This window comes from Myzus persicae, unplaced genomic scaffold (assembly GCF_001856785.1).
Source record: "Myzus persicae strain clone G006 unplaced genomic scaffold, MPER_G0061.0, whole genome shotgun sequence".
NCBI lineage: Eukaryota > Metazoa > Arthropoda > Insecta > Hemiptera > Aphididae > Myzus > Myzus persicae.
In genome coordinates this window covers 2,809-21,365 of record NW_019100586.1, presented here as the reverse complement: position 1 = coordinate 21,365, position 18,557 = coordinate 2,809, and the positions used below count along the sequence as shown (strand labels likewise).

The window sequence follows — 18,557 nt, the reverse complement described above, 5'->3', positions numbered from 1 at the left end:
GAGGAGTTAATCCAGCAATCTGTGGACGTGGAGAATGTCCAGCCACCGTCGGCCAAAGAGAAAATTTTGACATTGTTCGATGAACCCTTCTTGCCGTCCGACTTGGAACACATGTCGGTCGATGAGCATTCCGACGAGTTGCCTTTGAGGGACGTCAACCTATACAGTTTACAATCGTGTTCGGCGTCTGTCTCTTCACACGCGTTTTTTTCTTCACGATATAAAACGGTGTGGTGTGTGGTACATTTTGTTTTGTAAAATACTGTGGAGGTAGTTCCTGGATGATGGTATGAAAAGGGAATTGTGCTTGTTTAAAATCGTCCAAAATTAAAGATATAAAAAGAGCAATATTTCATTAAGTATGACCAAATAAGCACGATTTTTCGTTTTTTGAAGCACGTTGTTTGTGTAGTAATATCGGTAAGCATTATGGCAATCTATGTATATTTTGTATTTTAAATTAAATATTATAAATATATGATGAAATGTTGTCCCTCATCATAAATCAAATATATTTGTTACCAATTTTAGAAATATTTTATTTTTGATTATTTACACATAGGAAGTTGTTTTTAACACAACTTAGGCTATTAAATATAACATTTTGTAGACCTATACTTACATTATAGTTTCATATGTTATAGAATTATAGAAAAAAATACTCTACTAAATGTAAAGTAAACTTTACTAGCATCTAGTTGTGCCTTAATGGGCTTAATGTCATATTTGTGTGATATTTATCTGTGTTTTCAACTTATTTAAATAAGTGCAATTTTGAAAATTTAATTTCGTTCTTTTAGTTAAACAGTTTTAACATAATCAAACAGTTTATTTTCTAAGTACATTGTATCTTGTTACACTAAATTTATTACATTAATTTTTTTCTATAATCCCCATTAGAAATCACCAATTTTTATTAAAATTTAACAATTTTATTTAAAAAATGTGGGTAAGTTAGTCACTCTGTTGTACAGTAAGTTCGGAGTAGTCAGTAGATATTACTATAATGTATTAAATTTGAGTTAATGATAAATCATTGAAATCGAAAAAATAATTTTTAGCGAAGGGAGTGGTTTAATTTCTATTTGTTGGTTACCTTAAAGTATATCAATTTATAATTTCTTTATTTGATACATTAATTAATTAATATAATTTATTCGATAAAACCCCCTGATAATTAAGGCCGTTTTTAAGTTACACTGTTTGTCCTAAATATAATGCTTATAATAGCTCAATGAATATTTGGGTCTAAACGATGAATGCAATGTCTTTATTGTTTACATAAATTAATATTAAATAATTTTATTGCATAAAACAACAAATTATTTTAATAAAAATTGTTGTTTCAAATATCATAAAATAATTGTACAAAATCTTAATTATATTATTTGGCACTGCAACAATAATTTCCAACTTATACTATTGAAATTTATGTAAATTAAAATTGTATTATTTTATCATAATTTCCACTGTTTAACTACTTAATATTCATCTTATACATATATGCAATGTATTCATTTTAATCTAAGTTTTAACCTAACAGTTTTTAAAAAAATGTTCATATTTTTGTAAGCTCAAGCTAAATTTATATATATATATATATATTATTATTTACCTAGTGAAAAATGTTAATATAATAAATATAATTTTTAATGTTCTAGACAGTTTTCCAGAAGCCCCAAAAAAATGTGAGATGGCAAAGAGTAAATCTGACCTTTCTTCAATAGAAAAAGATAAATTTAAACAAAAAAAAAATTAGAAGACAAAATAGTTTGTTTAAGTTTATAATCAACTATCAAGTATGTTTAGTCAAGGTACAGTTGGACCAGTTGGTATAATTTTCAAAAAATAAGCATTTTTAACAATTGTATTTCTATAATTTGTATTTATTGATATTAATTTATAATGCTACCATCATATATTATAGTTTTATCAAGTATTTTTGTTTATAGATAGTGATCAATCTGACAAATCTGACATGAACGAAAATTCAATACCATTTTATTATTCTGCAGGCAAGTGGTTTTATTTTATATTTTATAGATTTGTAGTGTATTATTATAGCATAATTTTTCATGTTTTATTAGATTCTGCTTCTAGTTCTACTAAAGACATAGTAGCCAACAACAGAAACATAATCTTTTCAAGATAGAATATTGATTTTCAACGTCGACCTGATGGTTGGTCGCCATTCAAGTCTCTAAAAGAGAAAATAAGTTACCAGGTTGGTAAATAAATTACATTTTGTCTATAAATAACATTGATAAAGTTAAATATTTTATGTATAGACAAAATGAGACTGCAGCTAAATTTAATGATGATATTGCTACATCGTCTAAAGCAGTAACTCATACTTATAATGTCACACCTTTAAAAACTATGAACAAGTCGACTGCAAAAATGCTGATTAGTGGTATTTACAATTTCTATTAATAAATTACAAATTATAATTTGTTACTATAACTTAATTTAATTTACATCATGTAATTTTTTTTTTTAGGAAACAAATCTGATAACGGCAGTGTTATTACGTCACCATTAAAAACATCAAAATATACATCTTCATCTCAGTCGAAAGGCAGTGCAAAAATAAAAGTTTAATTTCTTTTTCTTTAAATTTGTATTGGACTATATTTCATGTTTAATAATCAAATATCTACATTTTAACATGTAAAAAGGAGCCTATTTAATAATGTTCATAATTGTCCAAAGGGCAAAGGTACATAAGAGTGATTCAAGTTTAACCGGCTGTACACCAAACAATTCTATTATAAATGGTAATTATTATAATTAAAATTTTTAGTATTCACAAATACATTTTTATTTGTTTTACATTTATCATAATTATTGAGTTTTCCTAATTGTTTTGTTTGTTTTATTGAAATAGCTTATGTTTTCAAAATGTATTAATTATTAACCAATATTCATTAATATATGAACACTGAACAGTATAATAATGAAACATTCATTTTTTACAGGAAATTAACAATCTTTTGAATTGTGTCTTTGTATAATATATGTAATAACTAATAAGTAAAGTAAAAAAAAAGTAAAAAGTTATGGTAACCAATTTACGTGTTCTGCTATAAATTCTATCTAGTTATCTTTTATACCAAATCAGGGACGCCCGGAAGGGGGGGGGGGCAGTGTGGGCCATTACCCCTAAAATTAGAAGTTTTTTTACATAAAGCTGGTCTAAGGTATTTAGCGACTATGCGACAATCCTTGTATCTAACAAGTCATATAAAAGCAGCCTGTCGTCGACGGAAATAGAAACCTTTTGACAGACATTATTATTATTATTACATTTATCGTATTCTGGGTAATGTATTCAGCTATCAAGGGTAGAAATGTGCAATTACTATATATAAATCATTATCAAACGGTTAACGAAATATTGTGTTTTCCAAGTCCACGTATTGTTGAGTGTTGACTGTTGTTAGCGTTGTTGCCCTACAATTTACAAATTAACCAATTTTTAAGAGTTTAAAGTTAAAATAATAAAAAAATTCGTTAAGAACTGCAAATATGGATTCAGTTCCTAAAGAAGAAAATGAGGACACTTAACTCCTATTTTTCAAATGATAAAACAAAAAAAGTAAGCTCTTATATTGGATTATTTATATATAATTTCTTGCTAATATTTTATTAAAATTACATTCTACCATCTTAACAAATTTAATGTTTTTGGGAGTTAAATTAATTACTTTCAAGCTCAAAGACGGCAAATGCGTCTTGAGAATAAAAAATAATAAAAATTTGAAAATATACCTAACGTTAAAAACTGCAGTCTACAATAAAAGTATTTCTAAAATCATAGCATTATTTACAATAATTAAATAATGGTAAAATAAATATATATAAGGATAACCTGCAGCTGGTTAAAAAAATTAAAAAATGGTTTTTAAGTCATACAGAATTCAATTTTAAAAATTAAATTGGGAGGGGGGACATGGGCGCCCAAAGGCAAATGCGTTTTGAGAATCAAAAAAAAAAATATATATGTATAACAATTAGAAAGAATTCAATTCTAAAATAAAAATGGGAAGTCGGGCATGCGCGCCCGAGGGCAAATGCATTTTGAGAATCAAAAAAAATAAAAATATGAAATAATTAAATACAATTCAATTTTAAAAATAAAAATGGGAAGAGGAGTTTGGGCGCCCGCAGGCAAATGCATTTTAAGAATCAAAAAAAATAAAAATATGAAAAAAGTTGCATTAAAAACAAACGTTAAACACTACAGTCTATAATATCAGTATGCCTAAATTCATAGCGTTATTTACAATTATTATATCATGAGAAAATGAATATTTTAAGTTGAACAAGAGTTAAGTTATAGAAAAAAAAATTTGAAGGGGGACACGGGCGCCCGTGGGCAAATAGATTTTGAGAATAAAAAAAAAAAATTTATGGATAAAAGTGAAAAAATATGGGCAGAGTTTTATCAACTTTATCTCAGTACAATAAAATAATGTGTTGATTGAATGAAAGTTGTTATTGATACAAGAAATTAAAGTGAAAGATTTCTAATTTCTCTTTCACGTTAAAGCTATTTTTTGCTTAAATAATTTAATGTTGAATTAATATTATATTGTGTTTCAAACTGTATCTATCATACATTTTGAAAAAGTATACAAAAAAATCAACCACAATAATATTTTTATTTTTGTTTTGTTCTTAGTAAATGTGTTTTTAAAAAAATAGATTAAGTGCAATGTGGAAAGAAGTGAGTAGAAAAAATATTTTGAATTCTAAGACAATATTATTTTAATTCACCAAACCATATTTAAAATTAAAACTTATGAATAAATAAATACTGAAACCTTTCAATAACTCTTCATACCGTCAACCCTTATTATTTCTTAATAATTATTTTGTTATTTTTTTGATATATCAGACTTTTTAAATCAGTTTTAATAATTGTTTGTGATAAACAAATCACTAATAAGTGTTGACTGTATTTAAGTTATTATTAATTATAAATACTGGTACAACGATAGCCGACTGGCTTTAAAACTATGAATACAAATTATGGTATTTAAAATTATGTTCTTATTTCTCTTGGTAATATTTAAACATTTTCTTTCATTGTTATGCTTATACAATATCGAATACCTTGGTAGTTAGTAGGAAAAGATCATTGCAATGCAATCGACCCGGGATGATAGTATACTACCGCTAGCCTACTATCATCACCACAGCTTCAACTATCCATAGCCCTTAGGCGTACTAACCTTTTCATGACTTATTTAACCCTCTGTTTTAACAACATAGTCGCGCGAGTTGGGCAGTGTGGGGGGTGCTAGTTAAGTCACCCCCGTTTGGCGCGCGACTAACAGAGGGTTAAGTGGGACCCTTAGAATAAAAAGATCCTTCTTTGATTTTCTATTTTTGTGTCCGCTTATCAAGTTGAACCTTTTTTTTTATTTCATAATGTACACAGCCAAAGCAATGGCAATAACATTTGCCCTAGACCTTATTAAAACAAATTGCATACATAAAGCAGTAATCCTTAGCGACTCACTTAGTACCTCGAGGAGTATTGAAAACATCTCCAATCCAAATGAGATCGCAAAGAAAAATCCAGAACCAGATCTACAACCTTACACACACCGGCTACTCAATCGCCTTATATGGACACCCAGTCACAATCAAATTCCGGGAAACGAAATTTCCAACGAAAAAGCACGCCAAGTAATAACCTCTACTAATGCCATTAGACTTAATTATTTTACCCTACGCGACGCCAAATTCATAACCAGAATTATATCAAACAACATATGTCAACGGGCATGGAAACAATGTACCTCAAAATTAAACCTAATTAAAAATACCATCCACACATAGCCCTCTCCACCAGACTTCTCAAGAAAAATTGAAACCGCGATCAATAGAATTCGTATTTTGATTACATTGATTACACACACCAGTATCTGATGAAGTAGGAAGACCCACCCCTTTGTGCCAGCTGCGGTATTCCCCTCTCAATTAAACACACTTTTAATGAATGCCTTTCATATGAAACGGAGAGACAAGGAGCAGACATCTCAAACATTTTATCAGAAGCCCTCCACCCGGACAACATAAAACACGTTATAACATTTATCTTTAAATCAAACCTTATTTATAATATTTAGGCTGGTGAAGTGGCTGAGTCAACCAGTGGCGTATATAGGGGGGAGGCCCCCTAGGCCAGAGCCCATAGTGAAATTGCAGGTTCAATTAAAGCATTGCATGTATATTTACACTGTTAACAGTTTTTCACCATGATTAAGTTAGCCGGTTGATTAAAATCATTTTTGAGTAATCTACAAGGAAATGTTAGATATATTGACGGGACTTGCTTTAATGACTTATTGACTTTGATGTTAAATTCATAGTAAGATAACATTAAAATATACAAACGACACTGTCAATATTTTTAAAAAAAGAAACAAAAAATTAATTTTACATAATAATTATAAAATTGAATTGCGCAATTTTTATTTGAACTGTATAATACGCCATAATTCTTAATTATATAACAGCTGCTCCCTTAAAAATGTATAATTATGGCTATGCTGTTTGACTAGTGATAATTGATAAATCGGCCCATAGTGAAAATAATTCGTATATACGCCACAGTCAACCATGTAATGAGATAAAACAGAGCGACCAAGTACGTGGCGCACTTTAGTTTTATTCATCAACAACGACAAATATCGACCGCCGCCTCGCGAGACCAATGTATCAACTGCAAGCGATTGCCGTACGAGAATCCCGATAGCGCCGACCGACGCATGATTATCCGAGCGCGCACCACCCGCAAGAAAACTGAGTTTTCCACACGAAAGCTATACAACACAAGTTTGAGGATTGTATATACAGAATCAGGCTCTTATAAACTATATTACTATAAGTTTGTTACTCTCAAATACGTAGCGCCCACAAGAAGCCAACAGAACGAGGAAAAGCATTACACGATATTTCAATCGGACCGGCAAGCATCGAACCACAGAAATACATTCCGCTCGCCGCCTCATCGGCACACTCATGACTAAATGGCCATGGTTTTGAACATGGTTTAGATAACTGTTAACTGATAAATCGAAGTGATAATATTTACTGCCAGTGACGGCCATAACGCCTGCGTATCACAAAATTGAGATCATACCTAGTTATTTAGCCACGGGCACACTTATATTAGAGGAAGGAAAAATAGACACCCGTCTCAAAATAAATTTCGGTTTGGCTACGTGGCCCCCTCTGATGACAATTGATTCTTAGTTCTTACTACGCTGACTGAATAACAGTGGGTACTAGGAGTAGGGACTGTTCAAAAGGAAAATGCATATATAAATAACTAATAGTAAACTCTTCTGGCGCAGCAAGTGACAATTGTTATTTGTTTTAACTAAAATCAAATGAACAAAGTATGTCAAGAATAAGTCGGGCATCAATATTTCCTTTACCTATGACTTATACTCTCTCCGCTGAGGATAAGGACTGGTGAGCCGGACGATACCAATATCATACAACAATATAGAAGCGGCTCTCGATGAGCTAATTGGGGCTTGTTTACCTATGATCTGAATTCTGAACCTCCGAAAATCACGGAAATGTTTTCCAATATTCTGTTGAATCCAAAGTGGTAAATGTTTGCTGCCTCGTAGGCTGGGTACGCTGCACGGGGTCGGCTTGTTTACCATTCAGAATTCGTTTACTTTGGTAAATTTTCAAGGCTACAATCGCCCGATCCGATCAATTCACGGAGTGACAAAAAAACAGAAGAAGATGACGGATTATTTTGTTTAATATTTTTAGAATGGTATTCTTTATGTTATTACATATGTATTATATATTATTAGTATTCATTATTATTTATTATTATTCTATTATTATTCTATTTATTATGTTTGTCTGAAAATTACGTTGCAAAATATAAAGGTTTATTGAAAAATTGTTTTGTATTATTGTATTTCTGTTAACCGTCTATTCGATTAACCGTCATTGTCCCGGTCCCGACATTGACGGTTAATCGAGTTTCTACTGTAGTTAGTATTAATATTTTATACGCATGTGTTGGCCCCGTGTTACAAGTGCTCATTAATATCAGCAGATCTCATTTAGCAATGAAAGTTTTAATATTAGAGTGATTATTATTATTTGGAATCAACGAAGATGAATGATAACTGCTAACTAAAATTTGATATTATGTTTCATACTTGTAAGACGCATTTGAACAATTGGAGACAATACATTCAGATGAAACGTCTTTCTTAAAGCAACATATTTTTACTAATTATTTAAGCTTCATATGTTTTGTAAAAATTCTAGGAAGATGTCTAGATTTGAAGCAACTAAATAACGTATTGAAATAATTTTATTTTGGAATTATTTGAGAATTATCTGGATGATAAACTTTCTCCCCTTCCTCTGCCAATAACCGGCACCAATAAAATAATCGTAATTTTAAGCGGTTCTATTAAATCCATAAATATTATAACAATTTAGATTTTTTTTTGCCTAAAGTATCGGAAATTATGACAGTTAGCATTTCTTGCAGGGGTCACGGTTGTGTTTGAGTACACGTGTATATGTGGAGCTTGGATTCGTCACTAAACATCCATGTGGTCACCCATCCGGATGCTAGCTACGCCGGCCGATGATTGACACCCATTAGGGACTTCCGCCAATCACCGCACCACACCAAGCCCCAATTGCAGCATTGTTTTTATTTTGTATTAATTGTATATATAACATATTATTTTGTGTGCCAATTTGATTGTAAATAAACCGCGCACTATGACTAACAGCATCTTTTGTAGGAGTTATGGCTGAGTTCGAGTAACCTGTGTGTATGTAGAGCTAGGATTCGTCACTAAACATTCAGGTGGTCACCCGTCCGGATGCTAGCCACGCCGCAGATGATTGACACCCATTAGGGACTTCAGCCAATTACCTCGCCACACCAAGCCACAACTGTATTATTATTGTTTTGTATTAGTTATTAATGCATATTATTATTTATATTATTATATTTCTTATTGCTACGTGAGGAATTGGCTTACGAATAGTGATTCAACCATGTCACAGGAAATTGACATACAGATACTTTAACATAATTTATTACATTGGCAAAAAAGTATAATTACTTACATCTATTATACTCCAATTTCAGGTTTATTTATTTTTTGTTTTATTTAGATAATAATTAGTAATTACAATACGTATTTTACTAGAAATATTAATTTAATATAAGTTCACGTGATCATTTCATATAATTTTTAACAGAAATTATTGTAATCATTTCATACTATTATTGTCTTTCATTAATTTTGTGTATCAACTTTAGTAGGTCAAAAATCTAAAATACTCCCCATCGACCCCATCCAACAACAAAAAGTAAATTTGACAATACTTAACATACATTTAAATGACTAAAGTCATACTTTAATAGGAAATTCCTCACCTCCCCACATAGTACTTCACTCCAATATTAAAGATTTGGAATAGTTAAATACGTAAATGTTACAATTAGTTGCTTCCAATCTTGTAACACCATTTTTTTAGGGCCTAACCACAGTTCTTACTACAAGACTAGTTACACTCAAACATCAAGATCAAGAAGCCAGTTTGGAAGAAAAAATTATACAGGGTGACAGTTCAAACGATGCACTAGTGGTTGCGCATACCGTGGATGCCGCCGATGCCGATTATCAAGTGCCACTGGCGACAGCAATAATAAAGATATCAAGTTCTGCCCGCAAAAATATGCACGGCCGGGCATTACTAGATAACGGGTCTAAAAGTAATTTTATTACAAATAATTTGATTCATAAACTCGGTCTCAATCGCCACAAAGTAAATATACCACAGATATCTATATTATACTAATAATATAGATATCTGTGAAATATACCGATATCTGGAATAAGTGAGTCAAAGAACAATATTAAGTACAAAGTAACAGCTGTTGTGCTATCATTAAATAGTTCGAACGTAACGACAATCAAGTTTCAAGTGTTATCAAAAATAACAGGTTCATTACCACCCATGCCTATACACATTGTAAGCATTTCCAACCACATAATTGTCGCAGACCCTTCATTTACGTATCCGGGAAATATTGACGTTCTTATCGGAGGTGATACTTATTGGGGCATAATGTGTGATGAAAGGTTAAAAACCTGCAGAGACTTAATTTTGTCGAAGTTTTGTCTACGATTACCCATCCGAACAACGTTTTTTGTAAATACGGACAGTCTTTAGTTTTTAACTTCTCATCACACATTATGCCCCAATAAGATATCTTTAAATAGTTCGTACGTAACGACAATCGAGTTGCCGTATTTACACGGATGGGTACAAACACAGAATCCCGAATCATACATGAAGTATAAAATGTTTACGAGAAAGTACGAAAGTCTCAATCATATGGAATGTGTTTATGATACCCGCGAAGAAAAGCAGTTAATCGATCACACGAAATGTTTTATTTAGCGTACTCGTGTGTGATTAACGACCGTAGTAGAACGATATTTGCGTATTTCCGTCTTTGCACGGATGAGTAGTCGTAGCCAAAACTTCCACAAAATGAAGTACCAGAAAATTAAATTCGTGTTTTAACAACTCAAAATCAATACCAATTGTTATATAACAAAATAGAGTTATTTTGGAAAATGTAAGAACCATCTTCGAAGCATAGTTTCACTGACGATGAAAGATAGTGTATAAAACATTTTAACGATAACCTCACCAAAAATGAGAATGGCAGATTCATAGTTAAACTACCATTGTAAGCATTCCCGACCACATTAAGGTCGCATACCCTTCATTTACGTATCCGGGCAATATTGACGTTCTTATAAATAACATTTGTAATATATGACAAAATAGATTTATTTCGGAAAATGTAAGAACCATCGTCGAAGCATAATTTCACTGACGAAGAAAGATAGTGTATAAAACATTTTAACGATAATCTCAACCTAACGAATACCTCGCTAAAAATGTGGATGCCAGATTTATAGTCAAACTACCATTCAAAGAAAATTGTCATCAGCTGGTTAATTCATACACCTCAGCTCAACGAAGATTTATATTATTAAACAAACGGTTAACAAAGAATCCCGAATTATACATTAAGTTTATAATGTTTACGAGAAAGTACGAAAGTCTCAATCATATGGAATGTGTTTAGGATACCGGCGAAAATAAGCAGTCAATCGATGACACGAAATGTTTTATCCACCGCACTCGTGTCTCTTATGTAATAAACAACTTTAGTAGAACGACAAAGTTACGCGTCGTGTTTGACGGACCGGCAAAAACTAATGGTGGTGTGTCAAACATTGTCCGTTGGCAAACGTATATTAATACCGAACAACCATGGTTTGACATAGAAATACGTCTTTTATGACGTCTTTTCTTACTTTTTTGTTCAACTTGATGACACTATTGAGAGGATGTCTACGCACTATTTGTTTGCTCTTTATGTCCTACGCACAACAAAGCAATTGTTGTGCGTGGGATACAGAGAGCAAACAAACAGTGCTCTGACATCCTCTACTGATCTTTTTATTCTATCCCATAAGTCAAGGTTTTCAACCTGTCAACTAGGTAGTTTTCAGCTGATTGGTCTAGTGGCTATAATTGCAAATTCAAGAACCTTTCCTACGTATTCGACATTGTTAACCTAACTATTCTACCTCCACACTTCCTATTCTCCCTTACTAAAAGTCTCACTCGCTCTCCCTTCTCCCCCTCCTCCATCACTACATTACCCTTTTATCACTCAGTCTTTCTCTCTCTCTATTCTACACTTTTTCCACCTCACTACCTCTCTCTCTATCACTCTCTCTCACTCTCGCTCAGACACAGTCTCTATAGTACCTACAGGTCATCGTACCTGATAATCGGTGAAAATATTTAAATATTACAAAAAAAATTTAAAAAAAATAAATAAATAAATTTCATACCAGACCAATTTCATAATTTTTATCATAATTTTATTGATAGCCGGAATAGCGTTATACCAGTAGTTGCAATACAATTAAATTGAAAAGTTGGAGCAATACAAACGTCAAACTCTAATCATATATTAAATAAATCTACTGAAAAATAAAAAGTACATACCACATGTTTTCTGCTATCCAAGATACAACTAAGACTTTGAAACACTCACGTCAACACATTTCACACTGCATAATATGACATTGTATTCAAAATTGGCAAATTTTCACTGACGGATACCATCTCTGAAAAAAACGCAGCCTATATAGTAAAATGTTCAACAATATACGTTTGAGCTTTTTGTTATTAGAAATTACAGATATTATACAGCTAAAATAATCTCTTTAAGTTCTAGCTTTTATCGTACCTATAATACTTAGTTATTATATGTTAATTTGTGTTTTAACTTTTATATACAAGAACGTATAAGTTTTAAACCTTACGAAAGTCATATTTCTTCACTAGGCACGACACATGTTAGTTATCTACTAGAACTCTGCTGCTGGTTCATTTTTATTTTAATAATAGGATAATACACAGAGACTAGTTACCATTACTGATTAGCAAGTGTGTTTATTTTGTTTGAATATTTTATAAATATCGTTCAAATCAATTATTTTTATTATTAATTAATTTATAATATATTAATTCCTGCAGTATTGTGTTTAAGAAAATGAATAATTATTGTTATAAATTAGAGTTAGCTAATATGTTATGTGAGTACCTATATGTAAAAATTACTTAGTATAATAATAACTACAAGCCTGGACTAGTTAATGAAATTTTTTAACTGAGTTAAGTTAAGTCGATATGAAACATTTCAAAAAGTTTTAAGTTAATAGTTCTCCTAATTTTATTTTTAATTCAGTTAAATTAAAATTGATTAGAAAAATTACAACTGACTTTTTTTTATGTACATAAATAGACAGTTTTCTGATTTTAAACTAATAAAAAGTAAATTTTTATGAAATACTTATGCATCACGAATAATAATAATTTTTACTATATTTATTATGTAATAAATGTTTAGCAATAAAAATCAGTTAATTTAAAAATGTTAAGATATTGAAATTTAAATTGAAAAATCTGGTATGTGGAGGTCACTCTGCTATACATTAGGTTACAAGTGGGTCACTGTAATGGACGGTGTTAAAGTTTGAATTCAATAATACAAAATCATTGTATACGAAAAACGATTCTGAGCGAAGACGGTGTGTTAGTCTATAATATTACTTAATAATTTATATTCGATGATACTATTGCGATCAAAGTAATTTATTTTACTAGTAAGTATTAGTACTACGCATTAGATTAAATTAATTTAAAAAAAAAGTATATTTGAAAATTCATTGAGGGTATAAAATATAATAATATACTTTAAAAGTTTCAAGTACCCACGAATAATATTTTTAATTTACTACAAAATAACATAAATCATTATTCTTGGCAATTTAATCTTTAATTTAGTTCACATTTGAACATAATAAATCTGTAATAATGTTTTTTTGATTATTTATTAACATAATAACTTACTTCCTTGGTACTTTGTTTTGCATTTTCAACCCTTACTTACGAAGTTGAATATTTCAAAAATTTTAAATTATTAAATCATTTGTACATTTCAAATAATTTTGTTAAAATTTAAACTTTAAATGCTTATTAAAAAAATCGTACCTATGCTTTTTAAATATTTTTTAACTAATATTGTAAATATCTATGAGGAGCATTTTATTGAGTTGTCAAGCTTTTTTCCCCAACAAATACAATTTTATTAACAATTATAGAAAAAAAAACTAAATAAACTAAAAAAATTCAAAATTCAAATTGTTTGTAAACAGCTCAAATAAAAATAAAAATAAAAATAGTTTATAATTATAAAATTACCCTACGATTAGGAAGCAGAAAAACGACGACGACGAGCAACGTTTGTATATTATTTGATCTCTCGTATTTTATGCATTTGCTCTCAGGAATAAAATTTGTCTCTTACATAGGGGCAGCATATTTTTCATGAAATTAATTTTTACTTGAAGTATAAAAAGTAAATTTAAGCAAAAAAAAAATATGAAACCAAAATTAATTACTTTAAACATTGACGCTTTCGGGCTCCGGCGGAAATTGATCCCTGATATTGTGTGTGCACTGCGGAATAAATCAGATACCCACGACTGAACTTAAGTCTGAAATATTGAGATTTAATATGAAGAAAAAAACGGTACGGATCGCTTCATGTTTCTTGTCCATCTCTGCTTTGCTAATTGAAATTTTAGATAGATTGCGTCTTTGCAACTACTTTGAAAATTGCCACGGATTGCATTATAATTTATACTACGTCAATATGATAAAACCATAGATTTATGGTATATAACAAATTTTTATATCAAGGTGATCCGTGTTTGAGATTTGATCATTAAGGTAATGATGGTATAACAATAACCAAAATAGTTTATAATTTTAAAATTTATAAATTACAACAATATATAAAGTACCTATTATTTTAATTTTTAATTGAATAATTAATAAAGGTGGTGTTTCAATATTCCAAGCACAAGCATATTTTTTTATGAGTTATTAAATATAAATCTTATTGTAAATAAATGTGATTACTACTTTTTAGATTTAACATAAAGGTATTCAGTGCCCAATGCATCACATTTACCGTATGCCGACTATACCAACTATAGTTTGTATAATTCCAATTTAAATCTTTTCTCTGAATACTGTCGAGCACGAAATTAATAATTAATATTTTATGTTTTAGTTTTGAGTGCATTGGTTAGGTACCTATATTTTAAGCTATTCGAGAATATTTAAAATTTAATATTTCCTTATTTAATTTCCGATGGATATTCAATAATCAGCAGAGTGACTTTCCCAGCTTTATAAAATAATTTGATGTTTGATGTACGACGGTGTCTCTTTGATTGGCGATTCGACCCCAAGCAGACGGCATTGTGATATTCAAATTTTATTTTTAACATTTATATAAACTAAAAATAAAAATTGTTGAATATTGCGGGACATAAGAACTGCAGTGTACTGTACTACTGTAGTATGACTTGTATGTACCTACAACACTATTTATATCTATTTAATTGTATAAACATGTTATTATTCTGCGATCTGGATAAGCCGTCGCCGTTTGTGCTAGCGTTTTTTTTTTGTGTTGCACGCTCGGGAACAAAAAATATGCCCCTACTTCACCCGGGTAGCAAATCAAATTTTTTTTTTGAGACTAAAAAGTAAAATATTTAAGCCCCAAATGAATAAGTAATCAAACTTACATACCTATACATCGACTCTTCGGGTAATATATATAGCTGTAGAAAGGCGTCATATCTTGAGTGCAGACGCCATATCGAGCAACATCTTCCTTCATTTAAATCCGAATTGAAAAAATCGAGATTTTTTTATAAAAATTACTTGAGTAAAATGAAATAAGTGAGTAAATGTTTTTTGTTGCCATACACATTTCATTTTGTTCAATGAAATTATTAGAATTGCGAATCGTCTCCGGTGAGTGACGACGATCGGCTTTTGCCATAGATGATAGGTATTATACTATTATAATATAATATGTTGTCATCAGTTTTCGAGTTTTTGACTTCTTTGGATTACACAGTACATTTGTTATTTCAAATTCCGAAACAGAATATTATTGGGAGTGTTTAAATCTATACAATGCAGAACACGGCATAAGAAAGTTGTATGGTATAAATTTTAACTCAAGTCAGTTTAATAAAAGGTATATAATTAGAATTATCACATAATTGACTTTTTTTTATGTTATCGAGGACTGGAGGAGGAACTATGGTGCCAGTACGTCTCTTATCACATAATTGACTGCGTTCTTTTTAATTTCCTAAATTATAATAAACAATTTTATTAAAAGATCTGTGAAGCGAATACAATTATTTTACTTTACACGATTATCAAATATTTAAACTATAAGCAATTCACATCCCAATTTATTAATAATTTAACAAATATTAATTGTTTTGTATCAAATAGCAATTGAATGTCATATAATATTATGTCTATCTAATCTACTAAAATAAATCCATATAAAATATTATTTTATCAAGAAAAATACCAGAAATGTTTTTACCATGTTTCTCAAAACTTTTGCCTACAGTATTGGATTATTTTAATTTTTATATTAATTAATAATATGTAATATGTTATGTTAGTATAATGCTGTATAATAACTTCTAACTGCTAATGAATTAGTAGCACATAACAATTAGTAATCTACTTTCGTAGTGACTATTAACCCGATTGCGTCTTAAATTAAGTGACTAATGAGTATAAAATAAAGTGTGTGAAAATTATTTCGTGTGGTGCCTATATTGAAACATCAACCTCAAAATAAAACCTCTCTTGTTCACCGCTTGACTGCGTTAAATATACCGTTTTAAGGAACATTGAATATGTAACATAAGCTTCCTTTATATTATTATTTATGTATTTACATTATGTTTATTATTTTAATCAAAAAAAATTGGCAGTCAAATTATAATACAAATTGAATAGTACCAATTAAGCTAACAAAGTAAGTTAATTATAAGTACATGCATGCAGTATTATATGAATTGAGAGTGGTACAACATTTCCTACGATTCTACAATTGTTGGGGTTGCCAACAACCACTCAAGAATGTGTTGAGGAATGAGAATTAGAGTGGAGAAGGATTACCCAAAACCATATAGGCGTGCGCAGCCTCCGGTTTCAGGGGCAGCAAGGGATTTATTCGGCCCATTCTTCAAATTCACCATAAAAACCGGCCGATAACTTTACTTTTCTTAATATCGGGTATCAATATTAAAATTGTATTGGCTATTTATTTTTGTATAAAAAGTTTTACAGTAAGACCTAATTCCATTAAAGGTGTTCTTTTCCACTTAATTGTTAATATTTATTATTTATAATATAATAAATTAAACAAACATTAATAACAATATAAAATATATACTTTTAAAATATTTACACAGAATCTGTAGGTACAAAACTGAATGTGTTTATTAATTTTTTTAAATAATAATAATTAAAATCATAATATAATTGGTAAAAATATGGTACATAATTAAAGTTGTAAATAAAACAATAGTAGCTTTTATTAATATTCATAGACTTTTTTGATTTGAAATCATGGCTATTTTTTTTTATAGTAGACTACAGGTCTATCTAGTTTTATACTAGTAAATTCTTTAATCAAAAAATATTTATCTATACTCAACCAAAACAATAAAATATAACTTTTTTTATCTACAATGGTCATTATTTGTGGAAATATAATTTTAGCGTGGTCTATTATTCAATATTTGCCGGCCGTGGCAGCCCCAAAGAAAATCATGGGGCAGCATATATGCTGCCTCTGCTACCGCCGTGCTCGCACCTATGCCCAAAACCATTTTAATTGTAAACGTTGATATAATGACGTACACAATGATATTTTATCGTTGTACATGTGTTCCAAACATTATATTACGATAATGACATTACTCAAAACCAAACAATAATCCTTAATAAGAACTAAATACTACGGCGACGACTTCATATAAAATACAATTTGGTGTGCTCCACTGAACAAGAGGAGAACTTTATATAAATTATATGACCTTGACCACGGCAATAGCCACTAGTCACTAGTGAGTATTGGTGGTACCTCTCTGGAACGGCGACAGCGGACAGGCGTCTTCTTGTTTCTCTCGGACTTCGGTCTACGAGAGGTAACCACTGCGGCTGCTCGATGAGTGGATACCGCAAGTATATACCAGTATACCACACAAGTCCGCGGCACTTCCCGGAACACCACGACGGAAACTAAAACCGGCAAAACCTGATGGCCCACACAATAATTGATGAGTAGGTATTTTGACAAATTGGGTACGTCGGCTGATCACAACAATGACAAATACAATATTATCACATATCGTGATCACACGAAGTATTGCGGTCTGCGGAGGCACTCACGTGGTGAACGTACGCGACGCTGCGTTGTAGTCAACCTCACAACGAAAAAAACACATGTCTCGGGATCACACGAGATTTTCACGGCGGCAAGACCACCGGTGAACTCGATGGCTAGCTATGAGGAATAGCGCGCGTTCATTGAAGTTTCTACGCCCGGCGCGCAGTTTGAAGGAGTCTTAATGATAAGTGCTGGCAGCAAAAATGCAAAAGTGTTCCGTGTTCGAAAGCGTTATTGCTTTACCTGATCTTGCTCGTATACCCGTTGCTGCATGTCATAGTTTTCCCCGTTGATCATATCATCTTGCTCCGTTGACAGTATTGCCTGCTGAAAAGCAGGTAGTTGCGGCCTAACGAGAACATGTCTCGATCGCCGTACGGCGTCCTGGTCTGACAGTTCACTGTAAATCTTGTTGTTGTCTTTCGTGCACACCACCTTGCAACAAACTTGGACATTGGTACAATTTCGATTGGGTAAAGATCAATTTCCGGAACATAATTTTTACATGATGCAGTTTCCATTTCCCCGCCGGCAGTCAAGATAATAATATAAGATACAATTTTTACACCCCTAACATTGATTTGTCTTA

At 30.9% G+C, this 18,557-nt stretch overlaps 2 long non-coding RNA genes across 2 annotated transcripts; both read left to right on the top strand.

The window, feature by feature from the left end:
- The first annotated feature begins 16 nt into the window (after positions 1 to 16).
- Positions 17 to 1,997, top strand: LOC111035311. Its single transcript, XR_002604636.1, has 3 exons — positions 17 to 420; positions 1,662 to 1,814; positions 1,953 to 1,997. It is a non-coding gene; the product is annotated as an uncharacterized LOC111035311 (long non-coding RNA).
- Positions 1,998 to 2,091: 94 nt separating this feature from the next.
- Positions 2,092 to 8,671, top strand: LOC111035305. The gene is made up of 4 exons (XR_002604635.1): positions 2,092 to 2,224; positions 2,289 to 2,413; positions 2,501 to 2,777; positions 8,549 to 8,671. It is a non-coding gene; the product is annotated as an uncharacterized LOC111035305 (long non-coding RNA).
- The last annotated feature ends 9,886 nt before the right edge of the window (positions 8,672 to 18,557 follow it).